We start from the raw sequence: 13,788 nt of genomic DNA on the forward strand, positions 1-13,788 counted from the left end.
CTCATTGACGGTTACAGGAAGCGGTTGGACGCAGTTATTTGGCTAAAGGTTGTGCAACCAAGTATTAGGCTGATGGTGCCAATACTTTTGTCTTGCCCATTTTTTTGAGTTTTGTGTGAAATGATCAATGTTTTGCTTTTTGCTTCATTCTCTTTTGTGTTTTTTCATTTAAGACAAATTAAATGAAGATAATAATACCAAAGAATTTGTGATTGCAATCATTTTCAGGAAGAAACTGAGTATTATCTGACAAAATTGCAGGGGTGTCAATACTTTTGGCCACAACTGTAAGAGAGGGCACTGTATAATAGGGGACGGCAATAAATATGTAATATATATACACGTGTGTGTGGCTATATATATGTAGCTTTGTCACTATAAAAGGACGGGGGCCCAGACATTTCTTGCACAGGGGCCCCAAGCTGTCAGTGTCCACCCCTGGTTTATACACACATACACTGCCTGCCTACCTACCACTGCAATCTATATACCCCGTAATTAGTCCTTAGAAGGACTGTTGGTTAAGCTGGATTTGTGGACTCTATGAGGGTAAACCCACACTAATAAAAGCACAAATCTGTTCCTATCTCAGCAGCAGCTCTCCCTACACTTGATTCTGGACGTGACTGTGACGAGCAGCGCGGTGTCCGGTCTCTTATAGACCTGAAGATGCTGTGTGGCCAGCCAATAACCGTAATACCACAACAAAGATGGCTGCAGCGTTATAGTGCCTAGCAGACAATCCCTGCAAGTTGCTTGGTGCTTTAAACACCGCCAAAAATGCAGGGCGGGGACCCGAGCTCCCGCCGAATAATCTCGGAAATGCTCGGTGCTCGCCGAGAACAGTGATACTCAGGCGAGTAACGAGTAGCGGCGAGCTCGCTCATTACTATTGCTAATCCAACAAGTCGTTCCTGTGTCACAGTTGAGCGTAGGTATGTTTTAAGAAACTGCGCTCACCACTAGCAACAGTCACTGGTAGTGAAAGAAGAATTCTGCGAGCAATGCAAGTGTTTGGAAAGATGGCACACAATCTGCTCCGGCATATGTCCTCCAGAACACTCTTTGGAGTGTAGGTGTCTGCAGGAATAGATCTTGAGAGTGATTTAAGTTCATAACACAAATCCGTTCCATCCATATCACGCATGTGATTATGTGATAGATTCTGGTCACGATCTTTACGCTGCTTTTGACAATTTCCTGGGGTCAAATCCTTTATTTGCCCTCCATTATACCGGATTCTAAACCCGTTACTGTGTCCTCTCAGCTGCAAGAAGCGGTCTCCAACAGATTGTATCGCACAGTCAAGGACATTATTAAAGAACTCCACCCGGAATTGTTGTTTAGGGTCTTTTCTTGGTTCGTCCTGTGATTCATTTTCTCTTTCTGTGACAGATTCTACCTTCCTGCATAGATGGAAAGTTTCCTTCAATTTCCAATTCTTCTGCCAAGCCTTGTGCACTTGTTATTACATTTTCAAGTTGTTCATCTGAACGATAACTTTGCAGGAATAATTTACTTTTATCGAGTTGTTGAATTGCTCCAGAGATATCAAAATCAATCGTCTGAAGTTTTTACTTGCAATATTAATTTCAATAGGATGTCATACCACATAACTAATCCACACAAAAACTAACTAACAGATATTTTTCTGGATGCCTCTTACCTCTGCAATAGTTTTTGAAAAAGCAGCTCCTTCTAAAGTACTGTCCTTCTTTACTTGCCTAAGAGCATCATCTATCTTTGAATTCTGGTTGCAGACAGCCTTGACCGTATCTACTCGGCTTAATTATTATTCATTTCTATAGCGCCATTTTTTCCACGGCGCTTTATATGTGAAAAAGGGAAATATAGACAAGTGTAATAAACATGTGTAAGACAAGGGACACACAAGTACAGAAGGAGAGGGGACCCTGCCTGCGAGGGCTTGCAGTCTACAGGGATGGGAGAGGATACAGTAGGAGGGGGTGGAGCAGGTCATGCGGTGGTTCAGTAGACCGAGGATCATTGCAGGCTGTAGGCTTGTCAGAACAGGTGGGTCTTCAGGTTCTTGAAGGTTTCTGTTGATGGTGAGAGTCTGATGTGTTACGGCAGAGAGTTCCAGAGTATGGGGGAAGCACGGGAGAAGTCTTGTATGAGGAGATAAGAGGGGAGTACAGAAGGAGATCTTGAGATGATCGAAGGCTGCGTGCGGGTAGGTACTTAGAGACCATGTCACAGATGTACGGAGGATACAGGTTGTGGATGGCTTTGTATGTCATGGTTAGGGTTTTGAATTAGAGCCTCTGGGCAATAGGAAGCCAGTGAAGGGCCTGGCATAGGGGGGAGGGTGGGGAATAGCGGGGAGACAGGTGGATTAGTCGGGCTTAATGGTAGTACTTAATAGTTTCAATTAAACGTATTGGTGTGAAGGACCAAGTTTATGTCTAAGAATGGCCCATCGATGAGTAGAGGCAGAGAAAAACACATAAAGGCTTTGAATTGTGGCAGCACGGTGGTTCAGTGGTTAGCACTGCAGCCTTGCAGCGCTGGGGTCCCGGGTTCAAATCCCACCAAGGACAACATCTGCAAGGAGTATGTTCTCCCCATGTTTGCGTGGGTTTCCTCTGGTTCTTCATACTGATAGGGAACGTAGATTGTGAGCCCCATCAGGGACAGTGATGATAATGTCTGTAAAGCGCTGTGGAATTAATAGCGCTATACAAATGAGTAAAATAAATAAAATAAAAACTGCTTCAACACAGGCAGATGCATCATCACTAACAACCAGATTTAGGCTATGTGCCCACGTTAGCGTTTTTTTAAACGCTCAGGAAACTGATCCCCTTCCCTGAAAACGCGTGTCTTTTTTCCGCGCGTTTCTTGCACAAAAGACGCGCGTTTTCTGGGAACATTGGCCGCTAAGCGATTCCTAAGCGTTTAAAAACGCATGCATTGGCACAAAAAGCCAAAAACGCATGCAAATTAATGTGAAGCTTCTTTTAAGCATTTCTGCGTCTGAGCCGGCACAGACGCTGCGGAAACGCTTGAAAAAATGCAACGTGGGCACACAGCCTTAAAGTGTGGTAGTTGCAAGGAACATAGAAGGAGCGTGGGTTTGTCACACACGAGCTTGTTAAGCATTAAGTTTTCCTTTCATGTTTGAGCCAGGCGTAACCTTGCCATGTCTTCAATATCAATTTCTTTTTTTAACCAATAATTAATTTATTTATTTATTAATCCTAGTGGGAAGAAGGAGCCGGTCCATTAGAGGAGACTAAGGGTATGTGCACACGATGTGGATTCTGCTGCGGATCCACAGCGGATTTGGCCCTGCGGATCGGCAAGCAATGTACAGTACCATGTTAGCCAATGGGATTTCAAAACCGCAGTGCCCACGGTGCGGATTTTTCCGCGGCTTTAAATCTGCATGTCAATTCTTTCTGCAGATTCCGCAGCGGTTTGACACTTGTTCCATTGTCCAGGTGTCAAACCGCAGGGGAAAACCGCTGGCCAATCTGCAGGAAAACCGCAGGTCACTTTACCTGCAGTTTTACCTGCAAATCCACGCGGAAAAATCCGCAGGTGAATTCGCACTGTGTGCACTCACCTGGTCGATTAGAGCAGAGTAAATTCTAGTGGGGAGAAGGACCCGGTCCATTAGAGCAGAGTAAATCCAAGTGGGGAGAAGGACCCGGTCCATTAGAGCAGAGTAAATCCTCGTGGGGAAAAGGACCCGGTCCATTAGAGCAGAGTAAATCCAAGTGGGGAGAAGGACCCGGTCCATTAGTGCAGAGTAAATCCTAGTGGACAGAAGGACCCAGTCGATAAGAGCAGAGTAAATCCTAGTGGACGGAAGGACCCGGTCCATTAGAGGAGAGTAAATCCTAGCGGGGAGAAGGACCCGGTCCATTAGAGGAGAGTAAATCCTAGCGGGGAGAAGGACCCGGTCCATTAGAGCAGAGTAAATCCTAGCGGGGAGAAGGACCCGGTCCATTAGAGGAGAGTAAATCCTACTGGGGAGAAGGACCCGGTCCATTAGAGGAGAGTAAATCCTAGCGGGGAGAAGGACCCGGTCCATTAGAGCAGAGTAAATCCTACTGGGGAGAAGGACCCGGTCCATTAGAGCAGAGTAAATCCTACTGGGGAGAAGGACCCGGTCCATTAGAGGAGAGTAAATCCTACTGGGGAGAAGGACCCGGTCCATTAGAGGAGAGTAAATCCTAGTGGGGAGAAGGACCCGGTCCATTAGAGCAGAGTAAATCCTAGCGGGGAGAAGGACCCGGTCCATTAGAGGAGAGTAAATCCTACTGGGGAGAAGGACCCGGTCCATTAGAGAGTAAATCCTTGCGGGGAGAAGGACCCGGTCCATTAGAGCAGAGTAAATCCTAGTGGGGAGAAGGACCCGGTCCATTAGAGGAGAGTAAATCCTACTGGGGAGAAGGACCCGGTCCATTAGAGGAGAGTAAATCCTAGTGGGGAGAAGGACCCGGTCCATTAGAGGAGAGTAAATCCTAGTGGGGAGAAGGACCCGGTCCATTAGAGGAGAGTAAATCCTAGTGGGGAGAAGGACCCGGTCCATTAGAGCAGAGTAAATCCTAGCGGGGAGAAGGACCCGGTCCATTAGAGGAGAGTAAATCCTACTGGGGAGAAGGACCCGGTCCATTAGAGCAGAGTAAATCCTTGCGGGGAGAAGGACCCGGTCCATTAGAGGAGAGTAAATCCTACTGGGGAGAAGGACCCGGTCCATTAGAGAGTAAATCCTTGCGGGGAGAAGGACCCGGTCCATTAGAGCAGAGTAAATCCTACTGGGGAGAAGGACCCGGTCCATTAGAGAGTAAATCCTACTGGGGAGAAGGACCCGGTCCATTAGAGGAGAGTAAATCCTACTGGGGAGAAGGACCCGGTCCATTAGAGCAGAGTAAATCCTAGTGGGGAGAAGGACCCGGTCCATTAGAGAGTAAATCCTTGCGGGGAGAAGGACCCGGTCCATTAGAGCAGAGTAAATCCTAGTGGGGAGAAGGACCCGGTCCATTAGAGAGTAAATCCTTGCGGGGAGAAGGACCCGGTCCATTAGAGCAGAGTAAATCCTACTGGGGAGAAGGACCCGGTCCATTAGAGAGTAAATCCTACTGGGGAGAAGGACCCGGTCCATTAGAGGAGAGTAAATCCTACTGGGGAGAAGGACACGGTCCATTAGAGCAGAGTAAATCCTACTGGGGAGAAGGACCCGGTCCATTAGAGAGTAAATCCTTGCGGGGAGAAGGACCCGGTCCATTAGAGCAGAGTAAATCCTAGCGGGGAGAAGGACCCGGTCCATTAGAGCAGAGTAAATCCTACTGGGGAGAAGGACCCGGTCCATTAGAGAGTAAATCCTTGCGGGGAGAAGGACCCGGTCCATTAGAGCAGAGTAAATCCTAGTGGGGAGAAGGACCCGGTCCATTAGAGGAGAGTAAATCCTACTGGGGAGAAGGACCCGGTCCATTAGAGGAGAGTAAATCCTTGCGGGGAGAAGGACCCGGTCCATTAGAGGAGAGTAAATCCTACTGGGGAGAAGGACCCGGTCCATTAGAGAGTAAATCCTTGCGGGGAGAAGGACCCGGTCCATTAGAGCAGAGTAAATCCTAGTGGGGAGAAGGACCCGGTCCATTAGAGGAGAGTAAATCCTACTGGGGAGAAGGACCCGGTCCATTAGAGGAGAGTAAATCCTACTGGGGAGAAGGACCCGGTCCATTAGAGCAGAGTAAATCCTACTGGGGAGAAGGACCCGGTCCATTGGAGCGTCACACCCCGGAGCCCCCCGGCCTGGAGCGTCACACCCCGGAGCCCCCCGGCCTGGAGTAATGGGCTCTGGGCCTCACAGGGGGCGGACAGCCGAGAGTCTCTGACGTTCCCACAGTGACGGCCATGTTGTGGCGGCTCTCCCGCTCCTCGGCTGCTCCTCACTGTCCCCCCTCAGGCTCCGCGCTGCCGCCTCTGTTATCACTGACCATTATTGGTTGTGGTGAAAGCGAGAAAAACAGAAGAAACTGACTCCACCCTCATCCGGAGCAATGGGGCGGGGCCTGCTGACAAAGGGGGTGTGGTCACATCATTCACTGCTGACTGATTGGCCTGAATATGGCTCCGCCCACTAACGTGACGTATCACTTGATCGCACGGTGCACGTTTCCGACGTCATCGCAGGTCCTTCACCACCACTTTCGTGCAGAGCCCCGCCCCGCGGTCACGTGGTGCTGACGTCACCGGAGGTCCTGCAGTTCTCAGTGCGGTGTCCGCCCCCAGGACGTCTTCCCCCGGCTGCGGCTCTCTGCGGTGTCAGGTGAGGTGACAGCGGCCAGGACTCGGGCGCAGCTCTCACACAGTCTGTGCAGTCATGGCTGCCTCTCTCCTAGTGACAGAGCTGCCGGTGTTCTGCTCACTCCCTGCAGCCTCTGTGTCCTCCCCGCGGCCGCACACTGTCAGCACGGAGGGACCGCCCCCTTGTCTCCTCTGGGGATGGAGGGACCGCCCCCTTGCCTCCTCTGGGGATGGAGAGACCGCCCCCTTGTCTCCTCTGGGGATGGAGGGACCGCCCCCTTGCCTCCTCTGGGGATGGAGGGACCGCCCCCTTGTCTCCTCTGGGGATGGGGGGACCGCCCCCTTGTCTCCTCTGGGGATGGGGGGACCGCCCCCTTGTCTCCTCTGGGGATGGGGGGACCGCCCCCTTGCCTCCTCTGGGGATGGAGGGACCGCCCTCTTGTCTCCTCTGGGGATGGAGGGACCGCCCCCTTGCTTCCTCTGGGGATGGGGGGACCGCCCCCTTGTCTCCTCTGGGGATGGGGGGACCGCCCCCTTGTCTCCTCTGGGGATGGGGGGACCGCCCCCTTGTCTCCTCTGGGGATGGGGGGACCGCCCTCTTGTCTCCTCTGGGGATGGAGGGACCGCCCCCTTGTCTCCTCTGGGGATGGAGGGACCGCCCCCTTGCCTCCTCTGGGGATGGAGGGACCGCCCCCTTGCCTCCTCTGGGGATGGAGGGACCGCCCCCTTGCCTCCTCTGGGGATGGAGGGACCGCCCCCTTGCCTCCTCTGGGGATGGAGGGACCGCCCCCTTGCCTCCTCTGGAGATGGAGGGACCGCCCCCTTGCCTCCTCTGGGGATGGAGGGACCGCCCCCTTGCCTCCTCTGGGGATGGAGGGACCGCCCCCTTGCCTCCTCTGGGGATGGAGGGACCGCCCCCTTGCCTCCTCTGGGGATGGAGGGACCGCCCCCTTGCCTCCTCTGGGGATGGGGGGACCGCCCCCTTGTCTCCTCTGGGGATGGGGGGACCGCCCCCTTGCCTCCTCTGGGGATGGGGGGACCGCCCTCTTGCCTCCTCTGGGGATGGAGGGACCGCCCCCTTGCCTCCTCTGGGGATGGGGGGACCGCCCCCTTGTCTCCTCTGGGGATGGGGGGACCGCCCCCTTGTCTCCTCTGGGGATGGGGGGACCGCCCCCTTGTCTCCTCTGGGGATGGAGGGACCGCCCTCTTGTCTCCTCTGGGGATGGAGGGACCGCCCCCTTGTCTCCTCTGGGGATGGAGGGACCGCCCCCTTGTCTCCTCTGGGGATGGAGGGACCGCCCCCTTGCCTCCTCTGGGGATGGAGGGACCGCCCCCTTGCCTCCTCTGGGGATGGAGGGACCGCCCCCTTGCCTCCTCTGGGGATGGAGGGACCGCCCCCTTGCCTCCTCTGGAGATGGAGGGACCGCCCCCTTGCCTCCTCTGGGGATGGAGGGACCGCCCCCTTGTCTCCTCTGGAGATGGAGGGACCGCCCCCTTGCCTCCTCTGGGGATGGAGGGACCGCCCCCTTGCCTCCTCTGGAGATGGAGGGACCGCCCCCTTGTCTCCTCTGGAGATGGAGGGACCGCCCCCTTGTCTCCTCTGGAGATGGAGGGACCGCCCCCTTGTCTCCTCTGGAGATGGAGGGACCGCCCCCTTGTCTCCTCTGGAGATGGAGGGACCGCCCCCTTGCCTCCTCTGGGGATGGAGGGACCGCCCCCTTGCCTCCTCTGGGGATGGAGGGACCGCCCCCTTGCCTCCTCTGGGGATGGAGGGACCGCCCCCTTGTCTCCTCTGGAGATGGAGGGACCGCCCCCTTGCCTCCTCTGGGGATGGAGGGACCGTCCCCTTGTCTCCTCTGGAGATGGAGGGACCGTCCCCTTGTCTCCTCTGGAGATGGAGGGACCGCCCCCTTGTCTCCTCTGGGGATGGAGGGAGCGCCCCCTTGTCTCCTCTGGAGATGGAGGGACCGCCCCCTTGCCTCCTCTGGGGATGGAAGGACCGCCCCCTTGCCTCCTCTGGAGATGGAGGGACCGCCCCCTTGTCTCCTCTGGAGATGGAGGGACCGCCCCCTTGTCTCCTCTGGAGATGGAGGGACCGCCTCCTTGCCTCCTCTGGAGATGGAGGGACCGCCCCCTTGCCTCTTGGGATGGAGGGACCGCCTCCATGCCTCCTCTGGAGATGGAGGGACCGCCTCCTTGCCTCCTCTGGAGATGGAGGGACCGCCCCCTTGTCTCCTCTGGAGATGGAGGGACCGCCTCCTTGCCTCCTCTGGAGATGGAGGGACCGCCTCCTTGCCTCCTCTGGAGATGGAGGGACCGCCCCCTTGCCTCTGGAGATGGAGGGACCGCCCCCTTGTCTCCTCTGGAGATGGAGGGACCGCCCCCTTGTCTCCTCTGGAGATGGAGGGACCGCCCCCTTGCCTCCTCTGGAGATGGAGGGACCGCCCCCTTGTCTCCTCTGGGGATGGAGGGACCGCCCCCTTGCCTCCTCTGGAGATGGAGGGACCGCCCCCTTGTCTCCTCTGGAGATGGAGGGACCGCCCCCTTGCCTCCTCTGGAGATGGAGGGACCGCCCCCTTGTCTCCTCTGGAGATGGAGGGACCGCCCCCTTGTCTCCTCTGGGGATGGAGGGACCGCCCCCTTGCCTCCTCTGGAGATGGAGGGACCGCCCCCTTGTCTCCTCTGGAGATGCACACATTGTTTTTCCTTTGGTGTTTGGCTTTTACATCCTCCTCATTCCAGTCTTCTCCAGTTCCGGTTTTTGCTTCTGCCTCTGTACAGTCCCTGGTTACATCGCACATGGAGGACTCAGGAAGGATATAATGGAACTAGAGCGGGTACAAAGGAGGGCAACAAAACTAATAAAGGGGCTGGGGGAACTACAATACCCAGAGAGATTAGCAAAATTAGGAAAAAGGCGCCTGAGGGGCGATCTAATAACCCTGTGTCTATATACATAATTGCCTTAAATTGTCCGTCATCCACTTCCGTCTGGATGTCCCCGAATCCCACAATCCACTGCGCTGCATCGGAAGCACGCCGACCGCCATTTTGGTACACCCGAGTGATGCCGCTTGGATCCAGGACGCAGCTGCGATCTCGACCATCACGGAGCTGCGATCCCGAAGCCTGCAATCCAAGCCACTGCTGCGATCCCGACCGCCGCTGGGATCCCAGCTACCACTCAGATCCAGGCCACCGCTGGGATCCCGACCGCTGCTGGGATCCCGACCGCCTCTACAATCCCAGCCTCCACTGCGATCCTGGACGCTGCTTGGATCCAGGCCACCGCTGCGATCACGAGGCTGTGAAAGGGGTGTAACAAGGGAGTATAACGAGAGGGGTGTAATGAAGGGGGTGTAATGAGCGGGATGCCGCCACCGAACCCCACCAGGACCCACTGCCTGACTACAAGCGCCGGATCCCGCCGCTGCCTGCCCACCCACCTCTGTGCAGTCACAGCCGGCAGGAAAGACCGCGGCTTGAGGCCTTTGCTGGAGATTGAGTGCGGCCACCCTCTGGTGATGCCGCACACCATCTCCAACACAGGCTGCAAAACACCGTCTTTCCTGCACGGAGGTGGGTGGGCCGCCACCCCCAGCGCCACAAAGCTGCCCCCATCGTGATGTTACTGCCCTCCCGATGCGATAGCATCGGGCACACGTCTAGTAAGTATAGGGGGCATTCTCTGCGTCTGGAGGAGAGAAGGTTTCTCCACCAACATAGAAGAGGATTCTTTACTGTTAGGGCAGTGAGAATCTGGAGTTCCCTGCCTGAGGAGGTGGTGATGGCGAACTCAGCCGAGGGGTTCAGGAGAGGCCTGGATGTCTTCCTGGAGCGGAACAATATTGTATCTTACAGTGATTAGGTTCTTTAGAAGGACGTAGATCTGGGGATTTATTCTGATGGAATTTTATAGGCTGAGCTGGATGGACACAGGGCTTTTTTCGGCCTTACTAACTATGTCACTATATAGACATTTTCTTTCCTCCCTTCCGAGTGTGTTGTCTCGGGTCTTCTTTGCCGTACCTCATATCCTTCATCAGTATATTTTCCGGCTTCATCTTTGTGTCTTTTTTTTTTTTTTGATCAGATAGTTTTTATTAACATTTTCATTATAACAAACAGATGAAAAACAACTGTATCACCATCCCCCCACCCAGCCCCCCAGCCCGGTCCACAAAAGAAATAAGAAAATGATGCAGAAAAGCACAAACCTCATGAAAATATAAAATACATGCACATAGACACAGTGGATAACAATGGCGACCAAAATCAGCTATTAGACGAATAGGTTCGCTGCTGGCAGACCCGGGGTGTCCAGCCAACCAGCCCAAATTAGCTCAAAAGTATTCGTTCGTCCCCTCGTAAGGTACATGGCTTTTTCCCTGTAGAGTATATAGTGTAATTTATTGATATATTCTGTCCGAGATGGCACCTTGTCTGACATCCAGTGGTCTGGCAACTGCGGTTTGAAGGTATTCATCTCCCCCCACATCCTCCACATAACCCAAGACACAGACAACGGGGTCTCGCGGGATATCCTGTCCTGTAGTCACGTGGATCAAATTAGGGACCAGAATCCAAAATACCTGCAGGCAGGGGCACGTCCACAACATATGTAAGATATCAGCATTCTCGAGCGCACATTCAGGGCACTGCGAATCCATCCTCATCCCCATATCAAATAACCATTTAGGGGTTCTATAAACTCTATAAAGAATATACAGTTGGGACAAACGATTGGGTTCGCTAAGAGACAGCCTGGGGACCATCTGCAGAACAGATTCCCATTGATCCCCTGAAATGGCGCCCAACTGTTGCTCCCACTTCGCCAGCGCTCCTATCGGATGCTTCACCAAAACCACGGAAAGAAGTCCACAGTACACAAACGCGATTCAACCCCTAGTGGATGCCTGCTGCCCGAGCCTGCTGACTATTCATTTGGTCCTGCACTGTGTAGGCATGCCGCAACTGCAGATACCGGAAGAACATAGAGTGTTGGAGCGGGAAATCCCGTCTCAGTGTGTCAAACCCCATCCTCCACTAATTACGACAGCCACCAGATACCTATTTGCCTCCATTGCGCAAAACCTTTAAGCGACCTCATTTGCGGCAAGTGTAGGGTATCCCAAATAGGGGAGTGTTTTGTGAAACCCGTGATTCCTCTTAACTGTTTAATTTTATCCCACACTTTAATCATGAGAAGGACCGTAGGATATCTAGATGCCCAAGGTCTAAATCTGCCCGCCTCTAAGTTGGATAACAGCGACCCCTGACCCACAAGAGACCGGAAAATCACCAGGCTCCCCGCTATCTCCGCTGGGAAGCCCTCCATTCCCCCCGCCATGTGCTGACATTGAGAGGAGAGAAAGTAGAGCCACGGATTGGGCAGCGCCAGCCCCCCCTCCTCTTTAGATTTTTGTAAATGTTCCAATTTGATCCTTGCACCCTTCTTTAACCAAATGAGTTCTCTAAATATCGCATTAATTTTGTAAAACCTATTTTGAGGGAGCCAGACTGGGGCGTTGTGAAGAACATACAGAAGCTGCGGCATGATCGCCATTTTCAGTTCACTCTCCCCTCCACAGAAAGATGCAGCTTAGCGCAGGCCGTAACCTTCCCCTTAATCCTGGCCATCAGTGGCGAGAGATTCAAATATTCAAAATCCATCAGTTTATTAGATATCATAATACCCAGAAGTCGTTACAGCCGGCACCTGTGACGTTAATTGGGATCGGATCTAAAGGGAGAACCGCAGATTTTTCCCAGTTAATAACTAGTCCCGAGACAGCGCCAAAAGAATTCAGGAGCAGCCAAGAACATAAGCAAGTCATCAGCATACAGTGCTACCTTCTCCTCCTGTCCTCCATATCTGAACCCCTCGATGCCCTTCTCATATCTTATTCTGGAGGCCAGAGGCTCTATCGCTAACGCAAAGAGTAGCGGGGACAGAGGGCAGCCCTGCCTCGTACCTCTATAAAGAGGAAAAGGGTCAGACAGTGATCCATTTGCTCGTATTCGAGCCTTCGGTTCGGAATATAGGAGCCTGATCCAGCTAATAAAACCAGGACCAAACCCCATACAGCGAAGTGTAGCCCAGAGGTAGGTCCACTCTACACTGTCCAATGCCTTGGCGGCATCCAGAGACAGGACCGCCCTCCCCCCCGCATTATCCGCCCTCACCTACATGTTCAAATACAGTCGCCTAATATTTATGGCCGTAGACTTACGGGGCATGAAACCCATCTGATCCAAATACACTAACGATTCCACCACCTTTGAAAGTCGAGTGGCCAAAACCTTCGCCAGGAGCTTAATGTCCACCGTCAGGAGGGAAATGGGTCTATATGACGCCGGGAGTGTCGGGTCTTTGTCCTTTTTTGGCAGCACAGTAATAATAGCTTCCCGCATAGAAGACGGGAGAGCTCCAGAACTGAGACTATCATTGAACACAGCCATCATGGTAGGGAGTAGTACAGATTCATACTTTTTGTACACCTCAACCGGTAAGCCATCCACCCCCGGCGCCTTACCATTGGACATAGATCCCAAAGCCTCTTCAAGCTCCCCCAAGTCCAGCGGCTCATCAAGCATATGTCTCGCCTCGTCTGTTAGACATGGGAGTTTAGCGGGCCCCAAAATGTTTTCAAGGTCTTCAGTCGAGGCCCTGGTGTGTGAGGAGTATAACTCGGAATAAAAAGTCTCCAAAATTCTCAAAATACCCGGTGTGTCATTGAAAAGTTGCCCACCCACATCCCGAAGGCCGGCTATAAACGAGGACCCCCGCTGTGCTAAAGTTATAACCGAGAGCAAATGACCAACACACTCCGCATTTTCAAAATATTGAACTGACTGAAACATACGTTTTCGTTTCGCAGTTTCTAGCGTCATTTTAGTCACCTTCAACTGTGCCTCTTTTAGCCTCCTCTGAGTGGCGGGAGTGAACCGCATGGAGAGAGCCTTTTCCGCATCCTCCAGCTCAGTGAGTGTCCAAAACATTACTAAAGTCCCCCACCACCATATAAGGGACCCCCGGAAAGTCCCTCAACATGGTATGAATTTTATATATAACTTTGCTACTATATGGCGGGGGGAAGTATAGAGAAATGAGTATCATTATCTCAGCAAAGAGTTTGCAGAATAGAAAGACGAATTGCCCCTCCGTGTCCACCACCACCTGATTGCATGTAAACTGGGCACCTGAACAGACCAGTATGCTCCCCGGGAGTATTGAGAGTACGTGGAATGATACCCATGCTGTACCCACCTCTTATTTAATATACCAAGTGGCTCAGGAGTGAGATGCGTCTCTTGTAAGCATAGAACAGTTGGCTTCTGATCCATTATAAAGGAAACTATGGCCTGTCTTTTTACTGGGGACTTTAGCCCTCTTAACATTCCAGCTAAGTATTTCAATGTCACCCATTCTCTAGTCGATGTACAGTCGGTGCCAATATCCACCGCGTCATAGAAGAACTTACATTGTTGTGCACAAAAGTTACATAG

General features: G+C 53.0%; 1 protein-coding gene across 1 annotated transcript in view; it reads left to right on the forward strand.

The window, feature by feature from the left end:
- The first annotated feature begins 6,149 nt into the window (after positions 1-6,149).
- LOC141065424 (uncharacterized) overlaps positions 6,150-13,788 on the forward strand; it is a 102,284-nt gene continuing 94,645 nt past the window's right edge. Inside the window, exon 1 of the mRNA XM_073557918.1 lies at positions 6,150-6,301. The gene's annotated coding sequence lies outside the window, so the exon portion shown is untranslated. The remainder of the gene's footprint in view (positions 6,302-13,788) is intronic.

The sequence above is a fragment of the Dendrobates tinctorius genome, unplaced genomic scaffold, assembly GCF_039654945.1.
Source record: "Dendrobates tinctorius isolate UK_male_01 unplaced genomic scaffold, ASM3965494v1 ptg000251l, whole genome shotgun sequence".
In the NCBI taxonomy this organism is placed as follows: domain Eukaryota; kingdom Metazoa; phylum Chordata; class Amphibia; order Anura; family Dendrobatidae; genus Dendrobates; species Dendrobates tinctorius.